Source organism: Folsomia candida, unplaced genomic scaffold (assembly GCF_002217175.1).
Source record: "Folsomia candida strain VU population unplaced genomic scaffold, ASM221717v1 Fcan01_Sc004, whole genome shotgun sequence".
Lineage (NCBI taxonomy): Eukaryota > Metazoa > Arthropoda > Collembola > Entomobryomorpha > Isotomidae > Folsomia > Folsomia candida.
Window position 1 is genome coordinate 9,546,701 of NW_019091196.1, and position 14,197 is coordinate 9,560,897.

Sequence of the window (14,197 nt, forward strand, 5' to 3'; positions counted from 1 at the left end):
CAATCACGCTCCCTTCATACCACAGCTACTCCCATCCTTATTATTGCTCACTTGTCAAGCAAACATTCAAAATTCTAAGAGTTAAATACCACAGTAAGTAAGTGCAGGCATTAAAATATGCAGTCAGTGCTGGTAGATACATACGTAGTGGATGCATATGCATACATAAGTCCACATGTACATAGGGACTGCTTCGATGCATAGGTACACACATAAAATTCACACACATCTCGTCTCGTATCGTAAATACTTTCTTATAATATCAACAATTGGATACTCTCGTAACTAACAAACATCATCGTCCAACGTGTGTGTGTTATCTCTTCTGACAAAGTTACCAATCTTGTAATTACAGCGTGATACTTGGACAGTGTAAGAATTCTCATCATGAATACTGACAAGATTCCACATCCTTTTAGCAACTCGACTTCTTCAACGCACCGACAAACTAACGTGGCATTTACTTCCACCATTGTTGCATGTAATGGATGCAGATTTGATTTACAGATAGCACAATGGAGAGATATGTAGGCAGTTCAGTGTCATAATAATAACTGGCGATGCGCTGCTATGCTATTAATTCATAGATACACACTTGCCTGCGTTCGTAGGAACGAGTGAGTAAAAGTAGGTGGGTATACTTACTTCTTAAACTTTTCTCTAATAAATATACCAGAAAATGCCTCCAATTTACAAGGTATATAATAATAATGAGAAACGGAAAGTAAAACTTTTTGTTGACCACTTTATTGCTGTGGGCATGCAGACGCGCTGTCATCCTCTAAGAGCATCACTCACTTTTCTTTACCTGTATTCGTTCAGTTTCTTATTAACATTATACCATTAGATAAATACCCACAAGAAATTGCACACAATTTTCAACTGTACGTATGCATTTGCCATGATTAAATTGATGGGTAAACGCACCTGAAACTACACGCATATCATCGTAAAAAAACCGGTCATCGTACTACCACACATTGTATTCAAAAAGTGGTAGCATTTCTATGCAAAAAGTCCCACTCCATTTTTTACATGTGTACAGTGCGCTGTTCAATTAATTGTTTAAAAGAGTTGAACGCAAGTAAGTAAATGGTTTTCCGTTCGTCATTCCTATTTATTAGTAATAAATAATTGTTACGATACATAGAATTTGAAGGATGCACACACACAATGGCTGAGAGACGGTTGGGTTTATTACTTTGGCCAAGTCCAATAATGAAGGCTATTTTGTATATAGGCTCATTATTATATTATTACTCTTATTATTATTATGTATGGCAGCAAAGGCAATGAATTGCATGTAAAGAAATGTCATCAATAATGTCACCGTGCGGTGAAAGAGATTTATGCCATGCATACGTGTCATCGAGCGGTTTTGTATGGAGAATCGCAATTTGGTCGAGAGTCGCCTTTATCTCTTATCTGCTCAGAACTTTTCATTCACTAACAAGAAAACGCTCACAATTAGCAGTAGCATGTCAATCCAATATTTAATGATTTATTCGTGAGATGTCAAAATTCAAAGGGAAACATGTATGCACATACATTTGAAAACTATGCGTGTATATGTTTACTTTGACACCTTTTTACTTTTACGATGTTATGTTTGTAAAGTGAAAATTTCTGAATTGAGCAAACATTAAAGTCTTAAAGAAATATAAATTTCGAGCAAAAAATCAGACGGCATTTCTCGAATGTCATTCATACAGCGGATGGATGACGGACCATCACGACTTAAAGATGATGATGACGGTTCATCTAATCCAACATAATCTCTCCTACTAATCCATGGTCAGACTTTATAATCTGCCAGAAGCTATCACATCTCACAATTCTATTTTAGTTGTTGAATGTTAAACAATTTATGCGAGGTAAATGGTCCTGATTGTGGGGTACGTTAAACAAAATATACAATCTTTGGCACGCAGCAACAATGAATACCTAAAGGAACGAAATGTTAATACAGATTCACTTCTGCTTTTACATTCCATTCCACCCCATTGGATAGTAGTAACACTGCTATCTCACCTTAAAGCCAGATGATTTGGCCTCAATTCCAATCCAATATTATAGTATGTATATTATCATGTAAGTACGTATCTGCTCTTCGTTTTCATAAGTTGCTTATGACCTGACACACATTTCCCCATTGAAGCCTCTTCTCTGTCATTGTCCATATTATTCTTCCATTGATCATCAAGTCACATTAAGAGGTGTTTGCACCGTATCGAATTTTACTTTTCATTTTCAAAAGTCGGTAGTCCAACTGTGTGTGAGTGGTATTAGGACAAAATGTGTTACGGGAAAAAGTGTGAGAGAGCTCCTATACAGACAGACAGTAATAATGAATGATCTTGAATTATTAAGTTTCATATTTTTGTCTCAATCTCCCCTTAAATCCTGCGTGTTGATTTACTCAATAATGGCAGTGCAAGAAGATAAGCTCTTAATTGAACGTGGATATGTACGTGCTAACAATGAAAAAAATGTGAACCTGCTTTATTTTATGCATAAGTATTTTGACAAGCTCGGCTTAAACTTTTGTTTTTTGAGATTACTTATGCTTACATACAACAAGTGATGAGATGAGATGAAGAGATGCACGCTATGTGTATGTTGTTATTGGAAGAATGGATTAATCTGTGCACAAAAGAGAAGATGAGATTCAAACAACAAACATTGTCTTTATGCAAGGAAGGAAAATCCATAAAATAACAGAGGGCACGTACCATAAGGAAAACGGCACGATTTATTTATGTTTATGTTTCGGATCTATAAATACTGCAAGATTATTTAGAATGCTGTTTTTTTATTTCTGTGTGCACTTTAGCAATAAGGAAAGAATTGTTGTGAACAAGTATGATAGCAATAATTTTTGTAAAAACGCCCCAAATTATAAGGCACAAGCTGAAGAAATGAAAACCAAGACCAAACCAATTTCTTCGCCCCATTAAACGCTTTAATAGTATTTTTTACATTAATTCGTGTCGGTGTAGGGAAGGATAAAATTCTACTACTGCGGTTTATGCGTTGGTAGATAAATTGTGATAATTTTTTTCAAAGTCGTCCCTTCAACTATCGTTCTGTCACATCATAAGATAAACAATAAATCCTTGTCTTCTAAATTGTGAATTAAAATGTACACATTTTAATAATAATAAATGTCAGCTATTCAACTTTCGATACAATAAATGCTTAAACAAGAGCAGCCGTTTGTCAGAAATGCGTGTGGTGCGGTGGTGGCTAATCTGAAATTTAAATCGCAATTAACAGGCCGTGCTTAAACTTTTACGCAGGTAGAATTGCAATTGGCCCACAAATCATTCCCAAAGAAGTGATCGATAATTGGTAATTGACTCACTTTTTGCCTGCTTTTACTTTTCCTTATGCACAACCCAGGCCACCAGTATAATTACATTGATGATATGTTTGATGGGGAAAATAAATTTAAATTCTCATCAAGATCCAAATCCACTAGCATTCATAGCCCTGCAAAAGTGTACCCACGATGAGACGCGAGAGACTGATGACCGAGTCTTATTTCCTTCCTTATAAAATAATCGAAAGTGCATTTGAATCTTTCCTGTGGGCAAACTCGACTCAATCTAAATTGCAAATTTAACAATTTTTTTCCTCTTGGTAAAAGCAGCCGGCTGGGCTGAGGAGTTGGTTGGTTGTTTGTTGATACATACAAAAATGTGGATTACAAGATGCAATTACCTTGCTGGTTGTTGCTGTAAAGATTTCGCGTGAAAAGTCCAACCAATATTTCGTTCTAGTCACCCACCAACCAACCAACCACTAAAGCCACTCCTAATAAATGTTAATTTATCTACATCGTTGTCCTTTTCTTCATAACATAACTAATCTAGAGTTGAATGAATGCTAATGATTCGACTCTTCTGGGATCATCAATAACTTTTCCTTTAGTGGATGGACGATGGACGATGAGGCAAATTTCACTTTTATGGGATGACTTTGAACTTTGAGGACTTTTGAGATGTTAAACTGTGCTCCTCTGACACGACATGAAATAATGCAGGATGGGTATGTTACGTGGGTCCATTGTTGGTATTATCAAGCCAGGTAATCGCCACAAATCAACCTTGAAAGTAGTTTTTGAAATTCTTTAGGTTAAAAATTAGTTTGCAAATAGTCTGATGCTAGATTTGATGGGGCTGTTTTTAGCTGCATTCCAACTTCTTTTTTATTAATACACGCTACGTATTGGTCGAGGAAAAGACAATACGTGATGAAAAATTGATTGAACTATATTCCACTCGAAACTCGAGCCTATAGTTTCTTCTCTTATTTGTCATTGTCATCTGCAATCTTGCATCTCTGCAAAACTCTCCAACCCATACCACCAACCAACCAATCTCATTCTGCATCAATTAAGGGGTAGGAAGTAGAATATAATTAAGTGCACACGTAGCATGGGACCAGAAGAGCAAGAACTATGCAATATTCCAATGCGGATGATCATCTAGATTAGATTGACACGATTGAATTTAATAATAAAATTTGAGACGGAGATTTAGTCCAACGATGTTACTGCTGGACTGGAGTTTATTCAGTCCTATTGTCAAATCCTTTGTTGTTCAGGCGTCTTAATTTGTCCACAAGGTTGCACAGCTGCACTTATTGCGAGATAATATTACCGACCGACTTCTGGTTTACAATTGGATTTCATACCCACAAACCTATTAACGATTAATTGTTCGATTAATATTTTAATTTTAATTAATTAACAAACTATTCAAGGATCTCGAGAATATACTTCCCTAATTGTTTAGAAATGCACTTATCCAAATATTTCAAGCATTTACGCCCACTGTGACAAAACTTTGGTTAAATCACGTCTTAACCAAACCCACCATGCAGAAAAACCACTAATCTGAATTCACCACTGCATACATACCACAACCACAATGAGATAAGAAAACCGTCAGCATGAAGCCACAAATTTTTCATTGGAAGAAACCCTATCGCAAATCGATTTACATATTATTTGCAAATGAAAACAAAAAAAGTAAATTGAATGAAAAATAAAATTGTAAATAAACTAATGCATGCGCTAACCTCCGAATAAATAATACAAAAGATTTCTTAAGTGATTACTTAACTGTTCATTTTCATTTACAAGCTGGCTAAATTGACGGCAACCTTTTAAAGCTTTTATCTACATACATAACCGACGTTAATTTACATTGCCATTTTTTTCGCAAATTGCAATTTCCACTTAAAAATATGTAGTTTAGCATATATGCCAATTTCAATTAAAAATTTGATAGTGTGGTTGCAATACTTTGTATAAAAAATTATTTTTAGGTTTACATTTCGAAATACTTTTTAAGCAGTGCTGACCACTGTCAAAACAATGAATGGCACAACACACATGTTGTATTGGTCAGTCTGTCGATTCTCAAGGCAAGCCATTAATCTCAACCTTTAAAAGAACTTATCGATAATGTGATACACTATTAACTAATATGAAAAGAGCTTGAATTATTATGCTAATATTTTTAGCTTTTATATCATTGTCTAACTTTGTACAAGTCATTTCTGTCAAATCAGTGGCTTCAATGAAACATTTAATAGAATGAAAGGAATTACAATCTCGGTGGCATTGTGACATTGATATCGTCATAATAATAATATTTAGCAGCGTTTTATACCATATCGTAATAAATGCACCAATTCAGTCACTCAACGAAAATAGTATTTATTTAGCATTCAAATTTAAGTCGTAACTTTTCGATTTATTTTATTTTTTATATATAATTAAATTTTTCTAACCAAATCATAATGTTTTTTTTGAATGGGTGACAAATTTTGAAACCACACGAGTCATCAACCCATCTTTAAACCGGATTAACGAATATAATGCAAACGTCCTTGAATGTTTTACAGTCTTATTTAAATTGTCAACCTTTTGTCAAGTTAAATTTTAACTTTGATTATTCAACAGAGTCGCAAAGGTAGTCACCTCATTCATTCCAACGTAACAAACAAGTCAGGCTAAAACGAAACGAATTCTGACAAGTATCATAACATAACCACGATCAATGTACATAGTATTGCATGCAAACAACACTCTCTATTATTGCATGGCTTACGGCTTTACTGCGCAAACTAAATAGTACAACCACCGAACTGGATTTAATCAAGGTGGACGGACATGAAAGTGAAATCAATCTTTGTAACGAAATGAAAAGGGAATTAATTACGAGAACAAGATTTAAAATGAGAACAAATGGCTCGACTAAAATTGCACTCTCAACAAAGACGAAATGAATGATTTTCTACAATGGGCAAACGCATAATATCAAGTATATCAACCTACCAGATAAAGGACACGAGGCTGATTGAAAGCTGTTATGCCGAGAAGAGACGATATACATAATTCCAAAGCTAGATTTACCAAATTGATAAAATATTTTATCAAACCATTGGCCAATTCATAACTTGAATTTAAATAGGTCGCTCAAAAAATATTTGGTAATTGCTACACTGTTATTTACTTATCCAGAAGTGAAGTACAAGCTTTAAACCCCAACTTTAATCCCATTTTGTATTATTACGTGTTATCTCCACTAAAATCGAAACGTGTCATCATTCTAATCCTGCCAAAGTCCATTTCTCAATACAAATTTTGTTACTAGTAGATTTTGATAAAATAATTAATTCTGAAATTCAATATCCTTTCAATCCCAGAGATTATTGCGCAATGCAATCAGTGCTTTATTATTACTGCATAAGCTTAACATACATACATAACTTAGATCGCGATTATTGCACGATGACCAATATAGTAAAGTAAGTAGCAAGACGGAAAAAATGTACTTTACTTTCATTTACTATTTATTTCTTCGAAGGAAATGACAGCCAAGTGTTGCGCTCAATGCGAAAACGGCTGCACAACACGACTTCGTCAATCACCAAAGAAGTTTTTTTAAGAAGTCCTAAATATAAATTCGAAAAGGGTTTGGCAAATAATTCTGCGAGTGAGAGGTTTGTATTTTGCGACGATGATGAGATGAAAACCCGGCTTCTTTTTATTAAGAGTTGACTTGTAAAGAGTCGCTGATTGATTTGCAGATAACTTCACCTATTATTATTTTAATACAGGCAGCAGCCACCCAATATTCGTACATATGAGAAGACCGAAGCAGTGATTATATAATAATGCACGCCTAAAATATGAAAAAAATTATCATTTTCTCTCAAATTACAATCAAATCAATGTTAGAAAAGGATTAACTGTCCAATCAATTTATGCCGTATTTCAGGCAGCATTGGAGCTACTGATTGGTCCTAGTTATTCAGTTTCTTCGAGACGATTGAATTTTTTTGTCACGCATTTCGCACAATCTGTAAACTTTTCTGCCCTTTTGCTTCCCATCAAGATGATGAATGCTTCATGCCAATCCATAGTTTTGTAATTAAAATGATGGCAAATTTCTCTTATAAAACTGTTTTTTTCACGTGATTGAATAGGCTGGACAAATACACATCTTTCAAAAACTTGTTCTTTACATGTCAGACAAGAATCGTGGTTTCGCTTGTCATACTTTATGAATTTCAGATTTTTTGGAATTCTTAACTCTTTTCTTTTATCTGCTGGAGAAGACTTTTGATTTGTGATTTGATTTGAAATTGTGCAACCTCAGGGGAAAAAGTAAGACAAGCTATTTAATTTTTGACATGGGAAAAATTGTATTTATTTTTCTAAGCCCGAGATTAATTGTCTACCTACCACATGTGTAATGTAAGTAAGTAAGATGCGTATATTCTTATGTAACAAGATGTAAGACAGAAGCACGTAAGTAGGTTGGCAATATAATATGATGAGCTTTTTTATGCATTGTTTTGTTTGCAGTATTATTATTTAGTCGTGGTTCTATACACTATTCGTCACTGTCATGAAATATGTAAGGTGTGGAATGTCGAAGGAATTTTACATGAGCACGTTTCTGAAAAGGCATAATATTTAGTAGCATTGTTGTTGTCTTCTTTACTTATAAATAAATAGGGACGTTGCGCGAGGGGCTTTTACACGACTTCCCACTGGTTTATTTTTGTGCAACTTGATTACCTATTTATATTGCAATCTAATCAACATAAACATCCGATTAGTTTTTGAAAGACTCATTTAATTCGTCCTTTGTTCTGAGGCATCGTATAAAAAAGTTTACTTAGCCATAATTATGGCAAGGTGCAGGGATGGACGGTTGGTGGCTAAATTGGAGTATATGGTTGCACTCAAAGGTTGCGTAATGTCGGTGGAGATGTTCTGTTATTTAATTGCGTGTGCTTTTAATAGAACTGTTTCGTATTTTGATGGGCATCATCAGTTATTTATTACTTACAATGCCTAAAATTTAATAATGAGTTAATTATTCTGCACGGTTACTAAATATCTACCATCACACACGCAATACTTGGTAGATATTTGAAAAAAATTGCATCGGCAGATTAAAAGAGCATGATTTTCAGTAATCATACATATGACGAGATTAATATGACGGATTTCTCATTTTTTACGGATTTCCTTACTTAAAGTTCATTAGTTTTTCATTAAGTGAGACTGACATCTGCGAAAAGATGGAAAGTTACGTATGTATATCTTTCAAATTAATCATTACATGTTTATACGACTCTAATTTCGTGTCATCAGGCGATGATATGGCAGAAGAAATAATTACTGGGCAGGGTAATATCGCAATCATATATCAATTACGAGTTTTGATTCAGTGTGCAGGCGTGGGAAAGTTGGACAGCTTGAGTGGAATTAAATGGCGTTATTTAATATAGAATCTTGAAAAGATGTACGTATTTTTCACTCGAGGTGATGAAGCAAAATGAAAACTGTGCGATAAAACTACCGGAAATTAATTTATCTAAACGCAGTTAATCCCGTGTTATGACATTGACAGGAAAGTTGAGTGGATATTGTTTTCAGGTTTGAAGGATACCTTTTAGAGTTTCGTTAATTTCTTGCTAATTGCTAATTGGAACGGTTAATATGGAAGACAATGGGAGGGAGGAGTAAGGTCTCGTAATGCATTGTTTCAAATATTAGTAAAGTTGATCCGCCCATATTCTCGAAATTATGTGGTGATACCGGCTAAGAAGTTTCTATGTAAGTACAAAGAATGGCACAACGATTTGGTATTAGATCAATTTCAAAATTTGGGATTACGTAAAACTGTATGTATAGTATGACTGATTGGATCTTATTCTTCATCTATTCGCAAGGTGTCTAATTTCCGAATAATAACGGGCAAAATCTTAGAATTTTAAGCTTTTTCGGGCTGTCGGCAGGAAATTGTCGGTAAAACAGTATATGTAGCTATCTGTACGCTGTTGCATCACACGATCTTTTCGAATTTTGTTTATTCAAAAAATTCAAATTCCTTAAAGTGGCAGGTCGAATGCGTAAATTTTCAAATCAATGTCTGTCTTAATATCAAGGCAATGTTTCCGTCTTTTCAAATCAGTAGTAAACACTCTTGCAAATCCAACGAGTCAATCATCATAATTTGTGATTAATTTTCGCAATTTGCCTCATTTGCTACTTATTTAATTCCTTTATACTCCTGAACTATTCATGTCCAAACAGTCGTAGCAAATTAGTTGTTTAATTAGCATACACACAGAGATTGATTGTATACCTTGTTAATTTCTTGTGTAAGGCACAACTATAATTGTTCAGTTCAATAGTGTTGTACAGTATATATTGTAAACATCCTTATTTACATCATTAAAAGTTAATGAACATCTTGTCACAAAAGAAAGATTCAATTCAGCTCAGGAGAGAAAAACATAGAAAATACGGGACTTGCTTTTCTTGCCATGATGGGAAACTAATTCAATTTTTCCTTGCCTTACAAGATGTTCAGTTCTGTCTGACAAAGATTATAACCCTGCAGATCCTCGTATGTGATATTTGGTCCAAATCGAAAGTGAAATGTGACACCCACACTTCTCGAAGTTGAAGTCTTCATTTCACAAACAAGATAGCTCGTCTACTTATCTATGTATGTACTCACATGTACATTTACTAGGACAGACTGCAAGGCTCTCTGCTCGATCTTTTCTAATTTAAATGAACACTGCACTCGTATGAATGACTAAATAATAAGAAGATCAAGCTTTTATCTGGATCTTGTCACGTCTGCTGCTTTTAAAAATGCGTAAAAAAAGATGTAGTCAAACTAGACAGATTGTTTTATAATTGCAGATTTAAGGACGCACAAAACAAGCATATGTCATATCTCGTCACTATCTATCAAAATGGTTGGCCGTAAAAATTCACTTCATTTGACATTTGACAACGTTATTATCCCTGTTGTGGCTGCTACCATTTTTCCACATGGCCAAATAATCTTTGATCTCGATATGTACGTGCTGCAGACAAAAACATATTAGCATTCCAGATTTTTTGCTTAATGTCACTTCATTATTGACTCGTCGTATGGTTAGGTGGTTGACAAAAGAAACATGGCGTTGGAAGAATCAGATAGAAATTCTTCCTAGTTATGCTTACTCACTTATTTATTAATTCATGTCAATTCGTGACGGTTAATTTCATGATTTACTCGTATTTGCCTGATTTGAGAAAATTATGTAAGACTTGATGCAAAAAATGAGTAGCCGACTGATACAACAAGAGTCAAATTAAGCGACGTGTCTCTGCATTAGGAATCCATTTTATTATTGTTTTGTTATTTATACCGGCAGGAAAATGAAAAGATGATGCATTTTGGGAGTCATTTATTGCAGAATTTGCGACGAACAGGTCGTCTTTCGCATCATCCTTTATTTATTTTATTATTCAATTTATCAAGTAATTTGAGATGTGTTGCAAAATTTTCAATTGTCTGCCAACAAGTCTTCAGCTAAACAATGTGAGCATAAGTATGTTTGTATGGCTGAGCACAAAAAACTGTCATCCATACCAGAAAATTCTTTAAATTTAAATCTCATCGTAGCACATAATTTGCATTTGTTCTTCTTCTTCCACTCGGCTTATCGCTTCCCCCTTGTCGTGTCAGTTGATTGCGTAATAAAGGAGTAGTTAGGAGATGAAAAGGAGAAGAATTATTTATTCCCACAGTTCATTCAACAACAATTTGGCACATTTAATAAGGTTTGCACATCATAAACCAATTTAATATAAATTCGCCCATTATTAAGGAGAGAAATCAAATATTGGATTTTTTTAACTCGTTACTTACGAGTCATATATTGACTTTGAGAATGGTTTTGGTTTAAGAAGATCATGGGTGGCCTGGTGGAAGAGTCGCCAAAAAGCTGTCAGTCGGTTGCAGTTATTAATGACTTTTTCAAATGCAAGATTTCAAGATTTTAAACATGCTTTATTTTGCAAGAATAATCGAATGTTGAGTTATAAATTTTATTTTGTTACTTGTTGAGGTATGGGTTTTCTTTGATTTCATTACGACAAACATTTCACCTGTCTACATGGCCCATGAGGTATACTTAATTGGCAAATGGTGGTTTAATTTTGGGTCACGTGCATATTTATGTAGCAATTCTCATCATCAACAATATTATATTTATATCTTTTATAAATATGCATATACTGTTAAATGTCATGCGTCCGATGTCATCTACTCTAATAAAGTGTTAGTATGATCCCTGGGTCCCTGGGTCCGTCTTCGCAATGCAAATTGCCCCATACAGTAGACAAAGAAGGAAGCGGAGCAACCACTGCATGCATGCACTGCACTGCATGAATAAATGAATACATGAACATGTACACCCCACATACATACATCACTCATCAATAGTGGTTATCATGATAAGTGATCGTGATAAACACTATTAATTAATTATTTTAGTTTGAGAAACTCTACCCACAGCGAGTGGCATGTCAATTCGAATGTATTTTTGACGCTGAATCCAACGCCGTCAATGGTTTTGACCTGCGAGGCCCCCGTGACCTCGCCGTGACCGTGGTGTCCAAATCTGGCTTATTCGTGATGTCGCATATCAATTCGAATGTATTTTTGACGCTGAATCCGAATCCGTCAATAGCTTGGCGTTAATTGTAGAAGTTAACGGGGTTTATGGAACTTAACGGGAGCGTGAAGCGTGGGAATTTAAATAGTTAGCTATGCAGTTACTCCCACGCGACGGGAATTTAAGTAATTAGCTATTCAACTACTCCCACAGGGGGGAATCAAATTTTACTGTGACCAGGTTAATTAAAATGCAGTATGACTTGGGCAAACCCTCAGTCTGATGTATGTATGTAGTATGACAAAGTCTCCACTGGGAATTATTTAAAATATAGTATGACGGATTTTTCGCTTTGGGCACACCCCCCACTGGAACTCTAGAACCCGGCCTTGGCCGGGCTATACGCTAGTTAACTATAAAGTGATGACAATATTCTAAAGAATGAATGCGTATTATTAAACACTTTGAACTTGCAACATTCAAGTCTCAAATTTGAAAATGTTTGAAATATTGGTTTCACATATCTGCATTTATGTTAGATTTATTAATTTTACGAGTTGGACTGGACAGTAGATAACGTTTTTAAAAACCTTGTACTGCCATAATTTGTACTTAATTTTATTGTAAAACTTCATAGATTTTGGATTGAAGTTGCCTTAATCAATCTAGACATTATTTGTGTTAATTTATGCACACCAAATTTTGAAATTTGTCTCTCCAAACAATTTGCGGTTGCCAAAAGAGGAACATTTTTTACGACTTTATTGACTTAACCGTAATATAAATACATATTTAGTTCTCACCAATTTCAGAGTCAGCGAAGATATAAATTTTCGTTTAATTGCGCAAGACATAATAATAATGGCTTCGATAAGGCAATATTTGAAATTCCATCTACCTACAAGGATTACGCGTTACGTGTCAACTAAATATATTTCTTCTCGATAATAAGGCAAAAGTACTTTGCATCCTTTTCTGGCAAGTGTGCAAACTCAAAGTAAACATACCATTTACTTTTATACATCTAAATACATAGAACATCCGCATTACGCATTTGAATAATTGAATTGACAGTCATTAATTGTCATCATCATTATCACATCTCTTCCATTGTAAGTTTGTCCTGTTGAAATTAAAAATTTCCATTTTGTCATGACACACCGTGCCAAACAGCACATACTACACGATCAAGAATTAAAGATCCAACTTGGAAGAATTCGTTTATTTTGGGGTTCATTTTCTCCTCCGTCGAACAATCATGGTACCACAAAGCTGATTGTATTAGCTGATTTTTCACCAACAATGAATGTTCAACTAAATCCATCCAGTGCAAAACAGCTTAACAATTCGAACCACCTGTGCCTTACCGATCTCATTCTTCTCTCTTAGCTTATTCGCTTTTTGATTGACAATATGTGTAGTTGCTTGTTGAAATCTTTCTCGTCATGCCGAGCGAGATGTCAATGTACTGCAGCAGAGCCTGAAAAGATGACACCTGACAATGCAATGTATGGCGTTTAATTAATTGTATGCAAAACACGAGACAAACAGGCAGAGATTCAATAAGAAGAAAATAATACATCAATTATTTTCCTCCGTTGGGACTGCACATATCGTCGCGACGTATGCGTTATTGATTTCGTATTCGAAACGGCGATTCAACCAGTGAATTGAAGAAAAATGGAAGGATTGATTTAATTTATCACTTTGTATGCATGCGAGAACAAAAGTCAAGTCAATTGCCGGTAGTAGTTGTGCAGTGCAGTGCAATAATTTATTGCATACCACAAAAAACATTACACTTTACCAAATTCAAATCCTTTACAAACTTGCTTTCCGTTTATGAAGTGGACTTGAATGAATCTCGAATCTGTGTCAACGTTATTATTTTTGGTGGCTTTTCTCAAGCAGCAATGGGTGGAAACATCGAATAATTTGTGCCCATAAAATAATTAAGGATATACTACACATGTTTTTGTATGTATCCTTTTGTTGAGATGGTTTGTACAGTGATGCGAAATAAGCCTTTAATCACACACAATTTGCATAATGATGTTGCATATGTATAAATGTTATGCTTTTGTTTGTAATACGATTCCAATTATATTTCCTTAATTCTCATGAAAATTCGACAAGATTTCTGTGAATGAAATGCATAAATATGAGTGTCATCATCATAATCATCTTCCTAGGTCGTTGGTCG